Below are 7,500 nucleotides of genomic sequence, written 5' to 3'. Positions count from 1 at the left end.
ATATTACTTTGGAAAAAATGATATGAATTGGATTGGTGTGAATCTTGTTTCTAGAGGTGGTGTCAGGCTTTCAGCTACTTGAATAGGTCAAGCCAGGATTCATAAAACTTATACAACCTATGTGAGTGTGAAAAATTAGCATATGCAGGAAGGAGCAATTTGTACTACTTTCAAAACAGTTTCACTCCACGTCTGGAAACATCCAGAGCTATGTAGAGCATACAAATGAGCTTTAAACTCATGAGGAAAGAGGTTTGTATGGAAAAGGGAAAACAAAAGCATATCGTACTCATAAAATTCTCAATATATAGATTCCAAAAAAGTGCTTCCAGCGAAAAGAGCTGAAAGAACACTATGGGATGTAAACCTGAATACCTTTCAATAATATGTTCTCCATCCATGCATACCACCTACATGATAAAAATCATCTCAGGTGGACGGATGACCGCGTGGCCTAATGGATAAGGCGTCTGACTTCGGATCAGAAGATTGAGGGTTCGAGTCCCTTCGTGGTCATTTTTGGCCAATGGTCACACAATCTGCTTTACATTCAGAGTGGAAAAAGTCTTTTCCAATACTCTTGTAGTCCTCACTTTCTCATTACTAATCATTAATAAAGTGGAGTACATACTGTAAACTCATTCAGGTTGCATCTTCAGTCTAACTACTTGTGCATTTTAGTGGCATTAAAAAGTGCTTCTATGCCGACGCACTGAATATGTAATAGGTTTGCAGAATTTTGACGTGACAGAATGGGTTTTTAGCTTAAGTGTGAGTAGAAGAACTGCAAGGTGTGTGCCTATGTGTGCATAGAGTGCTACATGTGTAAAATCTGTATGATTTGGGCAGTTAAAGTGCTGATTTTGCCTCCGAGTAAGAAAAGTACTACACAAAATGTATAAAGGATCGGCACATTGGCTGCCTTTGCTGATGCCCCCGTTGCCTAATTTGTAGTGCAATGGTTAAGTTGCAGAGTGTGGTTGAACTTGGTTAGGTGACTTAGTGCCTCTTTCCGTGTCCTACTGATGATAAGGATGTCTTGATACTATTTTCTAAGCCCAGTATATTGAGAAAAGAAGTAAGTGAAGAAGAAGTGTGGAGTCGAAAGTGGTTCTCCAATTTCTCTCCACTTGCTAAAATTGCAAAGTCTCCATTATAGCATAGAAGAGAGCGTTAAAGTCGGGGATGGAAGAGGATGAAAATGGGAAGTTTACCTTATAGAGAGAAGTGAGAAATGCCCTGTGTGCACACACCGGTGTCTGACCATAGAATACATTTAAATAATGTCTCTAGAAAAGAGCTATAAATGTGTGCCTCAGTGGCCTAATGGATAAGGTACTGGCCTCCTAAGCCAGGGATTGTGGGTTCGAGTCCCATCTGAGGTGATAACAAAAATCCTCCCTCTATCTTTTCCAGAAAATTAGGCAGATTTATTACATGCTTCCTCTCAGAAGTTTATGAGGGATTAGTTACTTTGAAACGGTCCCATTTTACTTGTGTACACTTCACAGTCATGTTAGTGTTCTGAAACTGCAAAGTATATTTTTAAATGCCTATTTTTGTGAGATGCATTTTCGACCGGCCAGAACATATTCCTTTGGAAAAAATGATTTGAATTGGATTGGTGTGAATCTTGTTTCTAGAGGTGGTGACAGGCTTTCAGCTACTTGAATAGGTCAAGCCAGGATTCATAAAACTTATACAACCTATGTGAGTGTGAAAAATTTGCGTATGCAGGAAGGAGCAATTTGTACTACTTTCAAAACAGTTTCACTCCACGTCTGGAAACATCCAGAGCTATGTAGAGCATACAAATGAGCTTTAAACTCATGAGGAAAGAGGTTTGTATGGAAAAAGGAAAACAAAAGCATATCGTACTCATAAAATTCTCAATATATAGATTCCAAAAAAGTGCTTCCAGCGAAAAGAGCTGAAAGAACACTATGGGATGTAAACCTGAATACCTTTCAATAATATGTTCTCCATCCATGCATACCACCTACATGATAAAAATCATCTCAGGTGGACGGATGACCGCGTGGCCTAATGGATAAGGTGTCTGACTTCGGATCAGAAGATTGAGGGTTCGAGTCCCTTCGTGGTCGTTTTTGGCCAATGGTCACACAATTTGCTTTACATTCAGAGTGGAAAAAGTATTTTCCAATACTCTTGTAGTCCTCACTTTCTCATTACTAATCATTAATAAAGTGGAGTACATACTGTAAACCCATTCAGGTTGCATCTTCAGTCTAACTACTTGTGCATTTTAGTGGCATTAAAAAGTGCTTCTATGCCGACGCACTGAATATGTAATAGGTTTGCCGAATTTTGACGTGACAGAATGGGTTTTTAGCTTAAGTGTGTGTAGAAGTACTGCAAGGTGTGTGCCTATGTGTGCATAGAGTGGTACATGTGTAAAATCTGTATGATTTGGGCAGTTAAAGTGCTGATTTTGCCTCCGAGTAAGAAAAGTACTACACAAAATGTATAAAAGATCGGCACATTGGCTGCCTTTGCTGATGCCCCCGTTGCCTAGTTTGTAGTGCAATGGTTAAGTTGCAGAGTGTGGTTGAACTTGGTTAGGAGACTTAGTGCCTCTTTCCGTGTCCTACTGATGATAAGGATGGCTTGATACCATTTTCTAAGCCCAGTATATTGAGAAAAGAAGTAAGTGAAGAAGAAGTGTGGAGTTGAAAGTGGTTCTCCAATTTCTCTCCACTTGCTAAAATTGCAAAGTCTCCATTATAGCATAGAAGAGAGTGTTAAAGTCGGGGATGGAATAGGATGAAAATGGGAAGTTTACTTATAGAGAGAAGTGAGAAATGGCCTGTGTGCACACACCGGTGTCTGACCATAGAATACATTTAAATAATGTCTCTAGAAAAGAGCTATGCATGTGTGCCTCAGTGGCCTAATGGATAAGGCACTGGCCTCCTAAGCCAGGGATTGTGGGTTCGAGTCCCATCTGAGGTGATAACAAAAATCCTCCCTCTTTCTTTTCCAGAAAATTAGGTAGATTTATTACATGCTTCCTCTCAGAAGTTTATGAGGGATTAGTTACTTTGAAACGGTCCCATTTTACTTGTGTACACTTCACAGTCATGTTAGTGTTCTGAAACTGCAAAGTATATTTTTAAATGCCTATTTTTGTGAGATGCATTTTCGACCGGCCAGAACATATTCCTTTGGAAAAAATGATTTGAATTGGATTGGTGTGAATCTTGTTTCTAGAGGTGGTGACAGGCTTTCAGCTACTTCAATAGGTCAAGCCAGGATTCATAAAACGTATACAACCTATGTGAGTGTGAAAAATTAGCATATGCAGGAAGGAGCAATTTGTCCTACTTTCAAAACAGTTTCACTCCAGGTCTGGAAACTTCCAGAGCTATGTAGAGAATACAAATGAGCTTTAAACGCATGAGGAAAGAGGTTTGTATGCAAAAAGGAAAACAAAAGCATATCGTACTCATAAAATACTCAATATATAGATTCCAAAAAAGTGCTTCCAGCGAAAAGAGCTGAAAGAACACTATGGGATGTAAACCTGAATACCTTTCAATAATATGTTCTCCATCCATGCATACCACCTACATGATAAAAATCATCTCATGTGAACGGATGACCGCGTGGCCTAATGGATAAGGCGTCTAACTTTGGATCAGAAGATTGAGGGTTAGAGTCCCTTCGTGGTCGTTTCTGGCCAATGGTCACACAATCTGCTTTACATTCAGAGTGGAAAAAGTCTTTTCCAATACTCTTGTAGTCCGCACTTTCTCATTACTAATCATTAATAAAGTGGAGTACATACTGTAAGCTCATTCAGGTTGCATCTTCAGTCTAACTACTTGTGCATTTTAGTGGCATTAAAAAGTGCTTCTATGCCGACGCACTGAATATGTAATAGGTTTGCAGAATTTTGACGTGACAGAATGGGTTTTTAGCTGAAGTGTGTGTAGAAGAACTGCAAGGTGTGTGCCTATGTGTGCATAGAGTGCTACATGTGTAAAGTCTGTATGATTTGGGCAGTTAAAGTGCTGATTTTGCCTCCGAGTAAGAAAAGTACTACAAAAAATGTATAAAGGATCGGCACATTGGCTGCCTTTGCTGATGCCCCCGTTGCCTAATTTGTAGTGCAATGGTTAAGTTGCAGAGTGTGGTTGAACTTGGTTAGGAGACTTGGTGCCTCTTTCCGTGTCCTGCTGATGATAAGGATGGCTTGATACCATTTTCTAAGCCCAGTATATTGAGAAAAGAAGTAAGTGAAGAAGAAGTGTGGAGTTGAAAGTGGTTCTCCAATTTCTCTCCACTTGCTAAAATTGCAAAGTCTCCATTATAGCATAGAAGAGAGTGTTAAAGTCGGGGATGGAAGAGGATGAAAATCGGAAGTTTACTTATAGAGAGAAGTGAGAAATGCCCTGTGTGCACACACCAGTGTCTGACCATAGAATACATTTAAAGAATGTCTCTAGAAAAGAGCTATGCATGTGTGCCTCAGTGGCCTAATGGATAAGGCATTGGCCTCCTAAGCCAGGGATTGTGGGTTTGAGTCCCATCTGAGGTGATAACAAAAATCCTCCCTCTATCTTTTCCAGAAAATTAGGTAGATTTATTACATGCTTCCTCTCAGAAGTTTATGAGGGATTAGTTACTTTGAAACGGTCCCATTTTACTTGTGTACACTTCACAGTCATGTTAGTGTTCTGAAACTGCAAAGTATATTTTTAAATGCCTATTTTTGTGAGATGCATTTTCGACCGGCCAGAACATATTCCTTTGGAAAAAATGATTTGAATTAGATTGGTGTGAATCTTGTTTCTAGAGGTGGTGACAGGCTTTCAGCTACTTGAATAGGTCAAGCCAGGATTCATAAAAGGTATACAACCTATGTGAGTGTGAAAAATTAGCATATGCAGGAAGGAGCAATTTGTCCTACTTTCAAAACAGTTTCACTCCACGTCTGGAAACTTCCAGAGCTATGTAGAGAATACAAATGAGCTTTAAACTCATGAGGAAAGAGGTTTGTATGCAAAAAGGAAAACAAAAGCATATCGTACTCATAAAATACTCAATGTATAGATTCCAAAAAAGTGCTTCCAGCGAAAAGAGCTGAAAGAACACTATGGGATGTAAACCTGAATACCTTTCAATAATATGTTCTCCATCCATGCATACCACCTACATGATAAAAATCATCTCAGGTGGACGGATAACTGCGTGGCCTAATGGATAAGGCGTCTGACTTCGGATCAGAAGATTGAGGGTTCGAGTCCCTTCGTGGCCGTTTTTGGCCAATGGTCACACAATCTGCTTTGCATTCAGAGTGGAAAAAGTATTTTCCAATACTCTTGTAGTCCTCACTTTCTCATTACTAATCATTAATAAAGTGGAGTACATACTGTAAACTCATTCAGGTTGCATCTTCAGTCTAACTACTTGTGCATTTTAGTGGCATTAAAAAGTGCTTCTATGCCGATACACTGAATATGTAATAGGTTTGCAGAATTTTGACGTGACAGAATGGGTTTTTAGCTTAAGTGTGTGTAGAAGAACTGCAAGGTGTGTGCCTATGTGTGCATAGAGTGCTACATGTGTAAAGTCTGTATGATTTGGGCAGTTAAAGTGCTGAATTTGCCTCCGAGTAATAAAAGTACTACAAAAAATGTATAAAGGATCGGCACATTGGCTGCCTTTGCTGATGCCCCCGTTGCCTAATTTGTAGTGCAATGGTTAAGTTGCAGAGTGTGGTTGAACTTGGTTAGGAGACTTGGTGCCTCTTTCCGTGTTCTGCTGATGATAAGGATGGCTTGATACCATTTTCTAAGCCCAGTATATTGAGAAAAGAAGTAAGTGAAGAAGAAGTGTGGAGTCGAAAGTGGTTCTCCAATTTCTCTCCACTTGCTAAAATTGCAAAGTCTCCATTATAGCATAGAAGAGAGCGTTAAAGTCGGGGATGGAAGAGGATGAAAATGGGAAGTTTACTTATAGAGAGAAGTGAGAAATGCCCTGTGTGCACACACCGGTGTCTGACCATAGAATACATTTGAATAATGTCTCTAGAAAAGAGCAATGCATGTGTGCCTCAGTGGCCTAAAGGATAAGGCACAGGCCTCCTAAGCCAGGGATTGTGGGTTCGAGTCCCATCTGAGGTGATAACAAAAATCCTCCCTCTTTCTTTTCCAGAAAATTAGGTAGATTTATTACATGCTTCCTCTCAGAAGTTTATGAGGGATTAGGTACTTTGAAACGGTCCCATTTTACTTGTGTACACTTCACAGTCATGTTAGTGTTCTGAAATTGCAAAGTAGATTTTTAAATGCCTATTTTTGTGAGATGCATTTTCGACCGGCCAGAACATATTCCTTTGGAAAAAATGATATGAATTGGATTGGTGTGAATCTTGTTTCTAGAGGTGGTGACAGGCTTTCAGCTACTTGAATAGGTCAAGCCAGGATTCATAAAACTTATACTACCTATGTGAGTGTGAAAAATTAGCATATGCAGGAAGAAGCAATTTGTACTACTTTCGAAACAGTTTCACTCCACGTCTGGAAACGTCCAGAGCTATGTAGAGCATACAAATGAGCTTTAAACTCATGAGGAAAGAGGTTCGTATGCAAAAAGGAAAACAAAAGCATATCGTACTCATAAAATTCTCAATATATAGATTCCAAAAAAGTGCTTCCAGCGAAAAGAGCTGAAAGAACACTATGGGATGTAAACCTGAATACCTTTCAATAATATGTTCTCCATCCATGCATACCACCTACATGATAAAAATCATCTCAAGTGAACGGATGACCGCGTGGCCTAATGGATAAGACGTCTGACTTCGGATCAGAAGATTGAGGGTTCGAGTCCCTTCGTGGTCGATTTTGGCCAATGGTCACACAAACTGCTTTACATTCAGAGTGGAAAAAGTCTTTTCCAATACTCTTGTAGTCCTCACTTTCTCATTACTAATCATTAATAAAGCGGAGTACATACTGTAAACTCATTCAGGTTGCATCTTCAGTCTAACTACTTGTGCATTTTAGTGGCATTAAAAAGTGCTTCTATGCCGACGCACTGAATATGTAATAGGTTTGCAGAATTTTGACGTGACAGAATTGGTTTTTAGCTTAAGTGTGTGTAGAAGTACTGCAAGGTGTGTGCCTATGTGTGCATAGAGTGGTACATGTGTAAAATCTGTATGATTTGGGCAGTTAAAGTGCTGATTTTGCCTCCGAGTAAGAAAAGTACTACACAAAATGTATAAAGGATCGGCACATTGGCTGCCTTTGCTGATGCCCCCGTTGCCTAATTTGTAGTGCAATGGTTAAGTTGCAGAGTGTGGTTGAACTTGGTTAGGAGACTTAGTGCCTCTTTCCGTGTCCTACTGATGATAAGGATGGCTTGATACCATTTTCTAAGCCCAGTATATTGAGAAAAGAAGTAAGTGAAGAAGAAGTGTGGAGTCGAAAGTGGTTCTCCAATTTCTCTCCACTTGCTAAAATTGCAAAG

The 7,500-nt window shown here is 39.6% G+C and overlaps 4 non-coding genes across 4 annotated transcripts; all 4 read left to right on the top strand.

Moving 5' to 3' along the window:
• Positions 1-443: 443 nt before the first annotated feature.
• Positions 444-516, top strand: TRNAR-UCG (transfer RNA arginine (anticodon UCG)). The gene has a single exon. It is a non-coding gene; the product is annotated as a tRNA-Arg (tRNA).
• Positions 517-1,312: 796 nt separating this feature from the next.
• Positions 1,313-1,385, top strand: TRNAR-CCU (transfer RNA arginine (anticodon CCU)). Its single transcript has one exon. It is a non-coding gene; the product is annotated as a tRNA-Arg (tRNA).
• A 647-nt stretch (positions 1,386-2,032) lies between these two features.
• On the top strand, positions 2,033-2,105 carry TRNAR-UCG (transfer RNA arginine (anticodon UCG)). Its single transcript has one exon. It is a non-coding gene; the product is annotated as a tRNA-Arg (tRNA).
• Positions 2,106-2,900: 795 nt separating this feature from the next.
• Positions 2,901-2,973, top strand: TRNAR-CCU (transfer RNA arginine (anticodon CCU)). Its single transcript has one exon. It is a non-coding gene; the product is annotated as a tRNA-Arg (tRNA).
• Positions 2,974-7,500: the final 4,527 nt, after the last annotated feature.

Source organism: Triturus cristatus, chromosome 4_1 (genome assembly GCF_964204655.1).
Source record: "Triturus cristatus chromosome 4_1, aTriCri1.1, whole genome shotgun sequence".
Classification (NCBI taxonomy): domain Eukaryota; kingdom Metazoa; phylum Chordata; class Amphibia; order Caudata; family Salamandridae; genus Triturus; species Triturus cristatus.
This window is presented reverse-complemented; position numbering and strand designations above follow the sequence as displayed.